Genomic DNA, 16,854 nt, shown 5'->3' with positions numbered 1-16,854 from the left:
GGGCAAGAGTCCGGCGGTCATTCATACTGAATCCCTGGCTTATACCTATGTAGAGAACATAAATATTAGTTTTTGAAAAATTTATTTAATATTTGCTAGAGTTTACGTTTTATTGACTCTGATATGGACATTATCACTTACAAATCTGGATGGCGACTGTATTGAGAAAATGGTTGATTTTATCAATCTTCTAACTGTTGTTGCTGTTGTTAATAATAACTATAGAATCCCAATGGTAACCGCCTTAGTTATGGAGGATATTATGGATAATAGTTACTGAGGATACTACAGAGATAATGGTCCATATTCAATTAGGCTGCGAAAAGTCGGCATCGGCGATAATATATCACCGATGACGTCATTTTCGCATGTTTGAATTATCCTCGTATTCAATTTCAAAGACTTTTCGCCGGTGTGAAAAGTCTTAGAAAAAAAAACGGGGATAAGTTTTCACCATGTTTTACATGGTGAAAAAAAGTGCAGAATTAGGGTTTAGGGGTGCAGGCTTAAAAAAAAATAGCCTGCACCCCTGGGAATAGCTCCTAAAAATTAACTGTGTACAAAAAAAAAATAGGGACACCCCAAAAAAAATATTTTAAATTTGGGGTTAAAAAAAATAAGTGGGGAACAAGTTTTTAAATAACTAAATTAATTCAGGGGGGCTTCCCAAGTATGCGTCAGGTGTTTTAAAGAATGCGGGAGGTAGCGGCAGGTGCATTTTTGAAGAATTTTCAAAATGCACTTTAGGGACTTAAAAATATGCTTGCACCCATTTTCATGTACCCCAAATTTGATGGGCATAGTTATTTTTTGCCCCCAAAAAACCTAAGTGCTGTTCTTCATCACTTTTTTAAATTCGGGAAAAACACCTGCCACGGCTATTTAAAAATCCTAATTACCTTCTGCAGGGAAAAACGGGGGTACCCACAGTGATCCTCCATGTCAGGACATCATTAGGGGGGTCGGGATGAATTTCCGCAAATTCCTTATTTTTCCCGATACTAACCTTTCCGCCGGGTCCAGTTTTCACTGCTTCCTAATTGAATGCGGGGGTAAAGCGGACATGTGCCCGATGCTTTATTCCCATGAAACCTCCGATATGGAGCAAAAAATCCAGCACGGACTTTTCGCTCCCAAATTGAATATGGCCCAATGAGTCCGTTATTTGAGGGTATTGTTAGTTCTACTAAATATGGTGGAACAACCACATTGGGCATAGTTTTTTAGGCTCAGACCTTGGTTAATTTTTCATCCTGATGGAGTACACCTTAATGCTTCGGGTTTAGGGTGTTTATTATGGACGTGTTGTTCTCCTTGGCTAGTTTCTTGCTTTTGTGGGTGGCGGGCCAGTTTTCCCTTGGAAGCTGGCTTTGGCGGGAGAACGCTGCATCTCAGTGGCTTTATAAGAAAACGTTGTGACGGCACATGTAACATTACACTTAAGGAGAAATGTTTCCATTTCTAAACAAACCTATATAAAGGGCCTCAATGTGCACCAACAGTCACAGTAGCCCAGGTTACTAATGCTAGAACCATATTCTTTAACGTCATTGAGACATGACATTACTGCCAAAAGGACTTTATCGTTCAAACCTATTTAATTACGAGAGACTTATTTATTTTAGTAGTGTAGTTATTAATAATTGAAGTATACTGATAGTATTTTGATATTAATATATACACAGGTTACATTATAGTAATAAATAATACAAGCTATATAAGGAGTGATCTAGAGTTGTACGCTGTTGTGATTTTCTCACAGTTTGTGATGTTCCGAAAACTGAGCATGTGCAGGACCGGTACTGTGCATGTATAGAAGGAGTTCAGGGTCCTCGCATGCAGTGCGGCGTCTGCAGCTGTTTAGGGTGGTGATGGCTATGTGCTTCGTTTCAAAAGATAGAGTTGCATCGACTCTGTTTTGTGGTAGTGCCGAGGCCAGACTCTGCGTCTCTCAACGCAGAGTTCCTGACCTCGGCACAGGAGTTCCATCACGCATTATGAGTAAGCTTAGGCTTGCTCTGATGGGTGATGACTGTAGCCATTATGACCAATGGCCAAAATGGTGATCCAGTGCTGCGTCTTCCGATGCAGCACTCGGATCTGCGATGCTGGCAGAATCCTTGTACACCCAGCCAGTAACATTAACACCTGCAGAGGTTTATTAACTGTGATGTGTGCTGGCCGCCAGGGTGTGCTGATTTAAATCAACTTGATTAAAATCACGATTTAATTCATGATTTAAATCACATGATTTTAAACAAAATCATTGATTTAAATCATATGATTTAAGAAAAAAAAAATCAAGGTGTTTAATGTATTGTTAAAATTAAACCCCCCAAAAAATATCCACATTCAAATACCCTTCTACAAACACTAGTCAAGTTCCAAGCAAAAACAAACCCGTTTAATGACCTCTTGTTTGACCACGATGTTGCAGCTGCAAAACTTGTGTTTTTTTTTAAGGCATTCAATAAACCTAGGACCTCATTCAGACCCAGTCGCAACCTCTGAGCGCTCGCAACCGGGTCGATGTTGAAGCCCTGCGCACGTGCAGCGGCCGCACTGCTCCAGAGCTCACTACAAAGGGGTGTCTGTCGATGGTGATCGACAGCTCGACTCATTTTGTAGGCGGGGCTGGGGGGTGGCTACACAAACGGAGGAGTTCCCAAGCGAACGCCTGCCGTTTTGTGGGCGGCCGCACTGACATCAGCAGTGATGTCAGTGGGGAGCTTCCTGCTCGATCAGATTAGGAAGCTCCCTGGGGCATGCGGTTGCCGAGACCCAACCTTAAGGTCTCGTCGCAAGCCCCGATGGTCGCGAAGGTCTTGACCATCGCGACCATCACCCTGGTCGGTCGCTAAGCTGTGGGTGGTAACCCACATCTTAGCTAGCGACCAGGAGGCCGCACTTAAAAAAAGAAGCGGCCGCCCTCATTCAGAGAGAGTGATCGCTTCTTGCGACCGCCTCTGAATGAGGGCCCTAATGTGTAGGATTATTCAGATTTACAAATCAGACAAGGCAATTGCCAACTATTGTAACTTTTAACATAATTGCTGTGTCTTTCCTTTTGCAGTTTGTGTGATTCGTGTGTAGTTTGCTGTGGCATGCCATGATTCATGGAGACACTGTCAAGTCATTTAAATTAAATGTATTAAAGATGCAGTATTTTAAAAGAACTTTGTATTATTGTTTTTACTTGGTTTAGTATTTGGTTCCAATTTAAATTAAAAAACACTAAATAATACTAAATAACACTAAATAATATAGCATGTGTGATCCTAACACCACCCGCATACTTAGTACAAATCCAATTAGAAAGTAATTGGTCTCGATGTAAAGGTGCTTATCCAATAAGCTGCAATTTCTAGAGCCTGATCACTGGCTTTTGCAAACTAAATAATGGAATGCAGCCCCAACATATGTACTCGTACATACACTGACAACATTCATTCAAGGCATTAGTATTTGATCCCGGGCGTGGTACTAACCACTATGAAGTAATTGCAATTACAGATACCACAGAGCAATCGTTAAACAATATAGGCCCCCACATGGTGGTTATCTGGGGTTGGTGCGGTTGGCGTGGACCCATATATTGAGTGATCTGGCTGGCACCTCCTCTGTCACAGCGGCCAGGCCACGTGTCCTCTTGCCCCACCCTTGCTACGCCACTGCTAAGAGAGATATAGAGGCCACCACCTATATCAGCGTTGACAAGTTCCTTTTTTTTTAGGCTGGGCAATGGGCTCCCAATTTTTTGGGTATCCCCCCACACCCCCGGAAGAGTGGCCGGCTCTCCCACATCCTGCCTATTTACTAGTGAAGTGGAGATAAAACAGGAATTGCCGGTCCGTATGGGGCGGGGGTAAAATTATATGAAAAGACCCACAATTCGCTGCATTTTGCTCCGACAAGGGCAGATTGGAGTTGAGACTCAATAGAGCGGAGAAGCCAGACTGATACAGGCAAAGTAGCATAGAAGTGAAGCAAAGGGGGCACTAGAGACACCTTGAAAGACGGTAGAGAGACATCATAAAGTCAAGTGTTGCAGAGAGAGACAGAGGCTGGAACCTGTAGTTCGCCAGCATCAATCCCATTAGAGAGATCAAGCCGAGAAGCCTATTTATCAAAGTAGAGTACCTGAATTCAGAGGGGAAGTTGTCCCAAAGATTCTATGATCTGCCCCCTCCCTCTCTGTATGCAGCAAGTGTTAGATTAGTTGTTACACTAACAGCTACAGCTATTACCAGTGGCGTAACAAGGTATTTGATGGCCCCATAGCAAAAGTTTGTAAGGGCCTCTATGTATCACCCAATGGTGAAAAATGTTTATAACACATGTAATGTTGACAAGGAAAATGGGACCCCTTAACCTCTGGGCCCAATCGCAGCTGCTCCCCTTTGCACCTATGGTAGGTAGGCTCATGTAGAGAACATTTTAGGGACTAATACAGTATACGGTACAGGGAGCATTCCAGAGACAAACAATTCAGACACATTAATTATACATTAGCCCTATCCCCTGTACACATAATACTATACACCAGCCTCCCCTTGTACACATAACATTATACACCTGCCTTCCCTGTATGCATATCACTATATACAAGTCCCCTCTGTACATATAACACTATACACCAGCCCCTCTGTACATATACTATACACCAGCCCCCGTGCACACATATCCGTATACACCAGCCTTCATCTGTACATATAACACTATACACAGGTCCCTGTACATATAACACTATACACCAGCCCCCCTGTACATATACTATACACCAGCCCCCGTGTACACATATCACTATACACCAGCCCTCATCTGTACATATAGCACTATACACAGCCCCCCTGTACATATAACACTATACACCAGCCCCCCTGTACATATACTATACACCAGCTCCCCTGTACATATAACACTATACACCAGCCCCCATGTACATATACTATACACCAGCCCCCATGTACACATATCACTATACACCAGCCCTCACCTGTACATATAACACTATACACAGCCCCCTGTACATATAACACTATACACCAGCCCCCCTGTACATATACTATGCACCAGCCCCTGTGTACACATATCACTATACACCAGCCCCCCTGTACATATAACACTATACACCAGCCCCCCTGTACATATACTATCAGGGTTGCCTACCCTCCCGATTTGGGCGGGAGCCTCCCGATAAACGGGTGCAGCTCCCGCCCCCCGGAAAGGCAGGCAAGCCTCCCGCATGCCGCCGAATACCCCGTCTCCCCCCCACCAGTACCTGATAAACCCCCGCAGCGGGGGGCCGCTGACACGATTCGCGTCATTTTGGCCCCGCCCCCTGCTTCACAATGCCTGTTTTTCGGGCATTGTGTAATGGGGGCGGGGCCAAAATGACGCGATCACGTAGCCCCGCCCCTGTCACACCCGCAAACTGCCTTCAGCCGGCCCGGCCACGCCCCCTTTTGCCGGTCACGCCCCCTGTTCTGCCGATCTGGCTGCTCCCTCCCGGAAGGAGCAGCTAGATAGTCGGCAAGTATGATACTATACACCAGCCCCGTGTACACATATCACTATACACCAGCCCTCACTTGTACATATAACACTATACACAGCCCCCTGTACATATAACACTATACATCAGCCCCCTGTACATATACTATGCACCAGCCCCTGTGTACACATATCACTATACACCAGCCCTCCCCTGTACATATAACACTATACACAGCCCCCTGTACATATAACACTATACACAGCCCCCTGTACATATAACACTATACACAGCCCCTGTACATATAACACTATACACCAGCCCTCCTGTACATATACTATGCGCCAGCCAGGGGCTGGCTGGCTACTTATGGCCTGGGGGGCAGACACAAGTAAGTGGTCCGATTTCTTCACCAGCGCATTGCAATGGAGAAAAGACACATGATAATAGCCTCTGTAAGTAAGGTGTGCCTAATGTGGGTGTGCTTTAAATAATGTAGAGAGGTTTGCAGTGACAGCCAGATTAGGGAGTGTCGCAGTGACTGCCATATAATGCAGAGAGGTTCGCAGGGACCATCAGATCAGGGAGTGTCGCAGTGACTGCCATATAATGCAGAGAGGTTTGCAGGGACCATCAGATCAGGGAGTGTCGCAGTGACTGCCATATAATGCAGAGAGGTTCGCAAGGACCATCAGATCAGGGAGTGTCGCAGTGACTGCCATATAATGCAGAGAGGTTCTCAGTGACCACCTGATCAGGGAGTGTCGCAGTGACTGCCATATAATGCAGAGAGGTTCGCAGTGACCATCAGATCAGGGAGTGTCGCAGTGACTGCCATATAATGCAGAGAGGTTCGCAGGGACCATCAGATCAGGGAGTGTCGCAGTGACTGCCATATAATGCAGGGACGTTCTCAGTGACCACCTGATCAGGGAGCGTTGTAATGGCTGCCAGATAACGCAGTAATCACCAGATTATGCAGAAATCATCAGTGACCCACATATAACACAGGTATTATGAATATACAGTAGCCCTCACACACAATAATAATACCCCCCCCCCACATTCACACACATTATTACATCACCCCCAGCACCGACAGTATTAAAACACCCCATCCCCCCAAAGACAAAAATAACTACAGCCCCCCATTGCATAGGTATTCCAACACCCCACCCTTCCCTCTCAAATATCATGTAAACATGTACACCTCCACTGGCACTTACCTGCCTGGAAGGCTGCTCTGTCTCTGGTCCCTGCGGAGCTCCAGGGTATAGGAAGAGATGACACAGACAGGATAGACTAGAGGAAGGGCGGAGACTCGTGGTGAGGGGGCGGGGTCTTCAGCAGGGACAGGAGGTGATTGATTAATATAGTCAGTCAGGGTAGGAGAGGGGGCGGGGCCTTAGCCGGGGAGAGGAAGGAGCCCGAGGGAAGGGACAGAAGACACAGAGGTAGGTGCACATCCCCTGCAGCGGAGCGGCCTCGGAAGGAGTGCTGTTCAGTGTGCAGCCACAAGCTACATAGGGTGACAGACAGCCCGGTAACAGGCAGAGAATGCTGCCCAGCCGCTCTGATGCTGCTATAGTCGGAGCGACTGAGAGCACTTTCTGTCTGTCATCCGGCCGTCAGTCATACCTGTGCACTAGTGATACCGGCCCTCACTGAGGCAAAAGTCTACCGGCTCGGGGGGCATATGGCACCCTGCCCCCCGGCCAGCCCGCCACTGCTCCAGCCCCCATGTACACATATCACTATACACCAGCCCTCCCCTGTACATATAACACTATACACAGCCCCCTGTACATATAACACTATACATAGCCCCCTGTACATATAACACTATATACAGCCCCCTGTACATATAACACTATACACAGCCCCTGTACATATAACACTATACACCAGCCCGTGTACACATATCACTATACACCAGCCCTCCCCTGTACATATAACACTATACACAGCCCCCTGTACATATAACACTATACACAGCCCCTGTACATATAACACTATAAACAGCCCCCTGTACATATAATACTATACACCAGCCCCCTGGGGGGTGTGGTCTGCACCTGGGTGTCACCTGATGAGGGGTAACACCAAGGTGCAGACTCCCCCTCACTGACAGAAGCCGGGTGCTGCACTGTAGCATTAAGTGCAGCACTCGGCTCCTGATACTGAGGGAACCGGCTGGCACCGCACACAAGGACCTCCTGCACTTCCTCCTTCCTCCCTAAGTAATACGCACGGGGGTTCGGCCCGTGAGGCCATGCCCCCTTCCCGCGTGGACATGCCCGTTCACACGTGACCATGCCCCTTTTTTTGACACAGCAGCTCCGCGCGCACAGCATCCCTCACCACACCGGGTGACAACGCGGGGAGGGATGCCACTGTGTCCCCCCCATACATATAACACTATAAACCAGCCACCCCTGTACAAATGCTGCCCCCTGTACTTATAACACTATACACAAGCCCCCCCCTGTGCAAATAGCACTATACACCTGTCACCAACCCCCCCCCCTTCCCAAGAATATCAAGACTTACCAGTCTTGGTTAGTTCACCTGACCTCAGCCCTCCATCTGCACCAGCGGCAGCCAGCTAGATAAGATCGGCCCGGATGGTGCACGCACTCATCATGCTACCGTATTCCTCCTATGCTTGTCCGGGCTGCAGTTCAATCTTCCATCGGGGAACCCTGGTTTGTCAGAGATACCAAAGTACAGATGGGGCTGGCACAGAGCTCCCCTGACTAGCAGCCATTTGACTGTATGGTGAAAGGAGTCTGTGGCAGCCAGCAGCCTGCCTGTGCGTGGAGTGCTGAAGATAGCTACTGGGTGCTCCTCCTCCCTCCATTGTAGTGGCTGGTGAGCAAGGCAGATTCTGCTCTCAGGGCAACTCGCTCTATGCAGCGGCCTCCACCTTAGTTATGCCCTGGGTTTCCTAGTGCAAATCATAAAATTTACCACAGCATTCGATAAACCCATGGCCTTCAGAAGGGCTGTCTCAACAGCCACCTCATCAAAGCCAGTCAATAAAGATCCTGCTGTAGAAAAGTGCCTTGCGAGAGAAGATCCAACCTTAGGGGAAGCCACCAATGTGGTGCCACAACATGCGTCTGAGAATGGCATCCCATGCCCTTGATGGCCAATATGAAATGACAGGATGATGATTTTGTCCTCTAGTTTCAGCTTGCGGATTACCCAAGGCAGTAGGGACATTGGAGGAAAGAGATAAATTAATGGGAAGGCCCAGGGGACTGACAGTGCATCCAGTAAAAAACGCACTCTGGTCTCAAATCCTGGAACAGTAGCGGGGCATCTTGGGATTCATATGTCGATGGAGAGGTGGACCCAATAGTCCATGAGCTGTTGTACATCTTGATGGTTGAGCAGTGGCGTAAATTCATTCCAGACGCCCGGAGGCAAGTTATAATTTGGTGCCCCCCGTCACAGCTGACACTGTAATGTAGCAGTTTGCATGCAGACAGGCTATAGATAGATGAAGGCAGCAGCTGATGGTCTGACATGGAGCTCTCCACTAGTGTATGGTGGCTTCTCATGGTGCCGGGAAGGGGTGCCATGTATTGGGTGGCTGTGACGGTACACTCCGGGTACATAGTTACAGCCCTAAGTGGGGTGAATACGTTGTGGACAATGGAGGAGGTGCCCCTTCAGAGCTGGAGCCCGGCAGCAGGCGCCTCCATTGTCTCCCATAGTTCTGCCCCTGTGGCTGAGATAGTCTGCCTTGCAATTTTTGACTGCCGGAATGTAGACCGCTGGGAGAGTTGGGAGAACCGTTTTGCCCATCAGATGATTCTTGCATGACTTGAAGGTTCCTTGTGCCTCTTGGATGATTTATGTAGGCGATGGCCCTGGCTTTGTCTAAGCGGATTGTGACCAGAAGGCCTTAGAGAAGATGTCTTGCTTGACACAACGTCCTGTAAATTTCCCGCAATTCCAAGATATTGAGCTGTATTCAATTAGCTGCAAAAACTGAAGTTGTTTTCGCCATTGGCGAAAACGACTGTTTTTTACCAAAGAAAAAAACTGTCGAAAACAGCAAACAGGTGAAAATGGAGAAAAAAAACTGGAGAAAAGTTTTCTCCATCCCAGACCTGGAGAAAAAAAATGCTAAATCCCCTATTTTTGGCTAGAAATGTGGGGATTTCTTTCAGAACCCTTTGGACATCCTCCCTAATGATAAATTACAGAAAATTTTTATTTTCGTACTGTAAGTTGTGTACTTTGGCAAAAAACGAGCGCGCAATTTTTGGCCGAAAACTCTCTATAAATGAAGAATAGATTGTAGCACTATGGGAAAACAATGTAGCACAAAGGGAAACAATGTTATACTGTGGGAGAAAAACCCTGTGGACTAGAGTGTCCAAGAGGACCCCAAAGTGTACCATTTGCTGAGAAGGCGCTATGCTGGATTTGTGCTAATTGAGGAGCCACCTGTGTGACTGAGGGATATGAATTGTCAGGTTGAGGTGCTCCTGCAGAGTATCCACTTACTGGGCTGCAGTGCGTAGTATGTCTAGATAAGATATTATCCGAATCCCCTAAAGTTGCAGAGTGGCCGCCATTACTGACATTACTTTGGTGAACAACCAAAGAGCTGCCGAAAAAGACAACAGTATATTGGTGGCTGTTGGCCCCAGGGTGGAAGCAGCCATCATGCAGAGACTGAGGGAAGGGGGCTAGTGACGGGCATTGTTGCTGTTGGTTACACTGCGGCTGCACCAGATATATCAGACTGACATATATGCAGTCTCAGCCAGACAGCAGCTGACAAGTGCAGGGGTGGTGGCCATGGCTTTTGCAAGCTGTGGTTGCCACCAGTGTGCAGTAAAATAATGACATCAGAGACATCCTTATTATTGTGCTGGCAGCCTCAGTGCCATCCCCTCAGGTGCTGGTGCCCTAGGCAGCTGCCTAAAGCTGCTTAATGGTAGTGCCGGCCCTGTACACAGTCCATATTAATGCTAATTCAGTCTGTGTAGTCACCAGGAACCAGTGCCGTATATGCCTCTGTGATGTTACTTGTTACTGGTAAATTAGCAACTACCGTCTCATGAATATACAGTGGTTAGCACTACTGCCAAACAGTGCTGGGGTCATGGGTTATATTTGGACATGAACTGTATATGTGTGTGGTTAATATGTTCTCCCCATGTTTGTGTGGTTTCCTCCAGGTGTCTCGTCTTCCTCCCACAGTCCAAAAAGCTACTATGTATTAGTGTGTTTGTGGGGTGGGAAATGAAGACGGTACGATCCCCAGGGCTTAAGCATGTCTCGCTGTAAGGGAAAGGCAGCTTGCTAAATGTGAAGACCTCCAGTTCTAATGGTCTTATCATCTCTCTCTGGTACTGCCCTAACATAAACCTTATGAGATCTAAGAATAATGTTATGTAACAAGAATACAATAAAATAAGGTTACAATAAAATTCAATTGTGAAATGTAATGAATTGAAACCACTAAAATCACCAGTGATGTTTATTTAATGGGTAAGATGTTATATGATAAGTGGCCGATGGTGTTAGTGGACAATGCAGCAAGGTGACGGCCTCGGCCCAAGCGTATCTTTTCATCACCTTCTATGGGCACATTCCAGATGGACGACAGAACGTGCGCTACAACGAGATGTAGTCTTCATCTAAAAGGAAATCAATGAAAGTTTCAGATCATCAATTCATAGGAAGAATTAAACGTTTATATTTTACCAATAGTGAGAATACGCTAAAGATAACAGCAATGAAAGAGAAAATGTAACCAGAATACAATTCCCCAAAGAATTCTAATGAAAAGTAAGTAATGATAAAGTGTAAGTAACATCTTGCTCTATAAAACTGTCTCTTAAACCCCATGGAGTGGCTGTGGATATGGGCCCTCATTCAGAGCCGTTCGTTCAAAAACAAGGGGTGGCTATTCAAATGATCCGTTCGCAAATTGCAGTCTGTTCACACCTCTAAGTCTGAACGAGCGAGCAAAACATACGCTCGTTTATTTGTTAAAAACGCCCCCTGGCCACTCGCACCATACGTCATGTCCGCTATTTATTAGATTAATCGAGTACATCGTACAGCGTATGAACTGCTCGCTATTCTTGTGGTTGGTTTTTTCAACTGCTATTTTGCGAGCAGTTCTGAGTTAAAAAAAACCAAGTGACGTGGTCAATGACGCTGCTGCATTAATTATGCACTCCCTTAAAACGCCCGTTTTGACCTTTAAGCACGCCTGCGTTCGAATTCCACTCCCCCGTTTACAAGTACCTTCCCCTGTTACCACCCACATACGCCTCATTCTGTCACTCAAAATAGCAGGCACTCGCTATATTGCTTACAAACGATTTTCGCCCGCACTGACTGGTTCGCGCATGCGTACTAAAAACCGTACGCATGCGCAGATGTGCAAACATCGCTCGGAACGAGCGTACGGCCGCTAGCGAGCGGCTCTGAATGAGGGCCTTGGTGTATTAATTTACATATTATATAGCTACACCTGTGTATACTGAAGAATTCTTATTGATATACTAAGATCTGCTTTATATATATATATATATATTTGCAATGCACATGCTTATATAGTTACAGTTATGGAGAAATTAAGATCTGCAATATTGACCAGAATGACTCTTTTTAGTATAGTAGCCAAAATGAAGGAGGGCCCTGCTAGTGACAGCTTACATTACATTACATTCAAAAGGGAAAAGATTAAAGTAGTGGCAGAAGGGGGTGACATGAAGAGGGTAAGGATTTGGGGAGGAGGTAGGAATGGTAACTAACTACTCTCATATCCCAAGGGCAGTATTAATTAGAAATAAAGGATCATATTTTACTACAAGGATAGTTTAATTTTAAAACATTATAATGAATGACTAGATAATGATATATTATATATTATTGGAATGTATATTTTTCCCAGTATTATATGGATGTTTTTCATGCTTATGTTCAAATTTCTTAGTGTTATATATGTAGCTTATCTTATGGACCTGTCACTGCTGGACACAATAAATCTAAAACTGACAATTATTTTTATTTAATTTACAGCTATAATGGCCTATGGGCCTGATCCAATACAGATCACTATTGCTAAAGCGCACGCAGATGGGTGATTGTTGTGTACTGTGCATGTGTATACATCGCAGTGCACGTTCGCGTAGACACCACTGCGATCGGACTGAGATCACGGAGACCACGCAGAGTGAGTGACAGGCAGTGAGCATTTGGGGGTGGTGACAGGGGGGGTCGGAGAAACGCAGGCGTGTCTGTCTGTGTGAACGCCGTTGCATGGGCGTGTATAAATTAGCCATTGTGATTGCATACGCAGCTGTGTGAGGGACCAATGGTACTCGATGTTACCGATGTTTATGGAGGTGTGCAGGGTATTATGGATGTGATATAGTGGTAGTGGGAGGCAGTGGGCATCTATGCTGGCAGTGTGACGGTAGTGCGATAGCGATCATTAGCATATTATCTCAGCAGACCTTCGTGTGATAACGGAGCTGCGATTGCAATAGCGATCCTTAATGACTCAGGCCCTATGTCTCTGCCCGGTCATTTCCGGTACAAGAAATTTATTTTTCCTTTCTCCAAATTGTGTATTAATTTATTATGATACATTATGTAATATGAGATGTAAATGTCAGTGTAATAAGAATTACATTGGTATGACAAATAGATGTATAAATGGGATGTAGTATAAATCCCGGCAGGTGAGATGCCAGGGCTCAGAATGCCAGCGCCGGAATCCCGACACCAGTCAGAATCACGGCACAGGCATCCTGGCAGTATGTAGTGGGTTATGGGGAGGGTTAGTGGTTAGACACTAGGGGGAAGGTTAGGGTTAGGGTGCAAGAAGGGGGGGTAGGATGAGGATACTTACCGACAGGTGTCAGTATTCTAACCCGGCCCGGATGCCGGTATCTGGATTCTGACCCCTGGGATCCCGAGTGCCGGCATCCCGTACCCAACCCGTATAAATGCTAGGTCATAAGGAAAGTGACAGTAGCCACACTGAGAGCACTTACCGTATTGCCAGATGTTTCCTTGGCATAGAGATCACGGGGGGCAATTTGTGCCGCAAACCCCTAAAAAGAGAAAACAGACACCATAGTACCTAAATGACTCCATGAGAACATTATACAACTTAATGAGGCTGATTCACTTCATTGGGACATTGTCCTCCTCATTTTATACTCATCAGTTATTCTGTATTATTATACAGAAATATAAATATATTACAATGACATTTTAAGTAAAATGTAATATGCTCTATGACAGTTACTGAGATACAAAGATTAGTATATACATGGGATCCATAACTAGATATTATGGCAGAGCCGTAACTAGACATTGTGGTGCCCTGTGCGAGGAGCATCGGTGCCCCCCCTTCCCCACCATGTCATATTTTAATATACTGATAGTATGCAACACTGGAGGGGCCATGGCAAATGATACTGGGACAGTCTGGTCCTGGGGCTCTTGGCTGTTATTATTGTTTGTCCCCATTTTGTGTGTATAAATGCTGGAAGATATGTATATAGATCGCAGAACACAATTGAACAATATATTATTCTCTGTAGGACAACATTCCCTAATAGTAGAGGCTGGCAGTAGTGTCCTTTAGATTAGATTACTGACATGAAATCTGCTATGTAGATGAAAAATATCCCCATCGTATAAAGTACTGTAGTTAAAATGGTTTAAATATCAGTATGAGGGCACTTATATAATTAGAACCTATTTACCTGCTGTGACTGTGCACTGGAGTCCTGTGTGTCAAAGTGACACTCACACTGGGCCCTTCTATGTAGGATACTGGCACCGGACCTGTCACGCTGCCTGCCACTACTGCCGTCCCCTGCCTGCCCATTCCAACTTCCAACAAACAGCTCCTCTCCCATCCTTGCTGACGGGTCTGGAGGTGGAGTAACCTGAGAGTGACAGGCAGGGCTGCTGCTGCTGTAATGTAGCCGGGCACATAGCTACTAATACATAGCAACGGGCGCCCAGTGGCAAATAGAGATTGCGTCGGGCAGCTGGTTCCACCCTCAGGGCATGTTGCACTCTGTGCGGAGGCAGCGGCCACAATATCCTAGTTACAGCTCTGTATTATGGTATATGATTAACATTTAAATAGAAGTAGCTAAAAATATTTCATAATAATCTTTTCTTATCTATAAATTACACTATTTTTCATTATGTAACATTTTTATCCATAATTCCCATTGTTACATATTGTTTCATGCGATATCAGCACAAAGTACGTACGTACATCTCATAAGAACAATGTCCCTGGAACTGAGCCTGTTGTCCTTCCAGTCCGGTCCTATGGAAAAGAATACAGAAATAGTACAGTTACTATTGTGTCTGGTATATGATTTGCATCAGTTAGGCAATGGATTATAGTATGTAAGTATAAACCACTATTTGTTCCTATTGTTCCCAGGCCAGTCTCTTCCTTTGCCTAATCTGCATTCCAGTCCTATGCAATATACACTCCATTACAGCATACCCCAAGGCAGCCTTTTTAATTTATTTTTAAATATTGCACAACTGTAATATGTACACACGTCCCAACCGTCAACAGCAACAGCATGGTAACTTGCGGGGTAACTACAATTTGTATTGCTGCGATAAGCTGTGATGCAGATTGTTAGTCCACAACTACAGTATGATAAACAGACCCCTTAACTTTTTAATGACATGGTACAAGAATACCTGGAGGACGAGTCTCAGTTGAACATTGATTGCTCTGGAACCTTCAGGGATCTTGTGGACCAGACTCAGATGGTGCGCCTTCACCTGCAGGAGGAAGGGTGGACAGCAGAGAGTTAGTTACTGGGCTCTGGCAGTGAGAAAACAGGGAGATAGGCGATTGTGGATGGGTAACCTACGTGCAGGGCCGGTGCAAGGTTCATAGACGCCCTAGGCAAACTTTTAACCCATCACCCCATCCCACCACCTGTGTCATGGCTCCTTTGTGCCACCTCTCCCCCCTTCCCTTTACCTATATTCCAGCATCACTGTGCAGCTTCCCCCCATCCCCTTACCAGTATCTTCTGTGCTGCACTTGGGACTTGTTACATATATATATATATATATATATATATATATGTACATATCACAATTTAAAAAAAAAACGGCACTCTGCTGGCAGCTGACACCAATCTGTAACTGGCTTGGGTGCCTTCCTACGGGAACTAATAGCTCCCATGATATCCAGAAAAAAATGAACAGGTGGCACTCCAAGACTTGTGATAAATAGGTGTATTTCAAATCGACGTTTCGGGGTCTTTCACCCCTTCATCAGGACACACAGGTGTGTCCTGATGAAGGGGTGAAAGACCCCGAAACGTCGATTTGAAATACACCTATTTATCACAAGTCTTGGAGTGCCACCTGTTCATTTTTTCGGTATATATAAATATATATAAATATATATATATATTTTGTAGAGAAAGCCGCACATCACCAAGTGTTATATATATATCAGGTGCTAGGCCAAATCATGCAATATTACAGACCATCCACTTGTATAGAGATCCACCAGGGGCTCAAACAGAGACGAGGCCAGCACTCAAATTACTGTGTAATTTGTAAGTAAATCTTTAATTAATACATCCCGTGAACAAGTTCCAAAAAAACATTCTACAGCCAACCCATCCATCCACACACACATAACTTAACACCACCAACAAATAACTTCAGTATACCTAAATACAATATATTCCCCCGCAATGGTACTACACCCCTACCCCACATATTACTACAGTATCCACCTCCCCAGATGATATCCAGATACTATTACTATGCACCACTACCCCCTGATAACACTAAAAACAAAAACACCCACAGCTACTTACCTCTGCTTGAAGGAGGTTCTGTAGTTTCCACACAGTCATGGCCCACAGAGCTGCAGGGGAGGTTAGAATATATTTCCCCTCTATGCCTACTTGGATGGTAGGGAATGACGTTGGACACTGGCAGATGGTGTCATCGTACATCTACGGAAGGGGATCTATCTCTTTTAAGGGGGGTGGGGCACACATTCACTGACAGTCACAGGACCGAAGGAGAAGAAAGGGGCGGGGCCTTGGTAAGAAGGGGCGGAGCCTCTGTCGGGGCAGAAGAGGGGACTCCTACACATCGCACATTGTTGGCTGGTTCCAGGGGAGGGAGCAGCAACCATGCATAGAGGGAAGGGCTGGGCATCGGGCACTGCTGCTGCTGGCTGTGCTGCACCTGACATGTCAGACTAGTGACATGTCTGCAGTCACGGCCAGACAGCAGCTGGTAAGTGCAGGAGCAGCGGCCGCTGCAGCATGAAGTAAAATAAGGATGTCTCT

Source organism: Taudactylus pleione, unplaced genomic scaffold, assembly GCF_031769625.1.
Source record: "Taudactylus pleione unplaced genomic scaffold, aTauple2 ptg000916l, whole genome shotgun sequence".
NCBI lineage: Eukaryota > Metazoa > Chordata > Amphibia > Anura > Myobatrachidae > Taudactylus > Taudactylus pleione.
Note: the sequence above shows the minus strand (reverse complement) of the source record.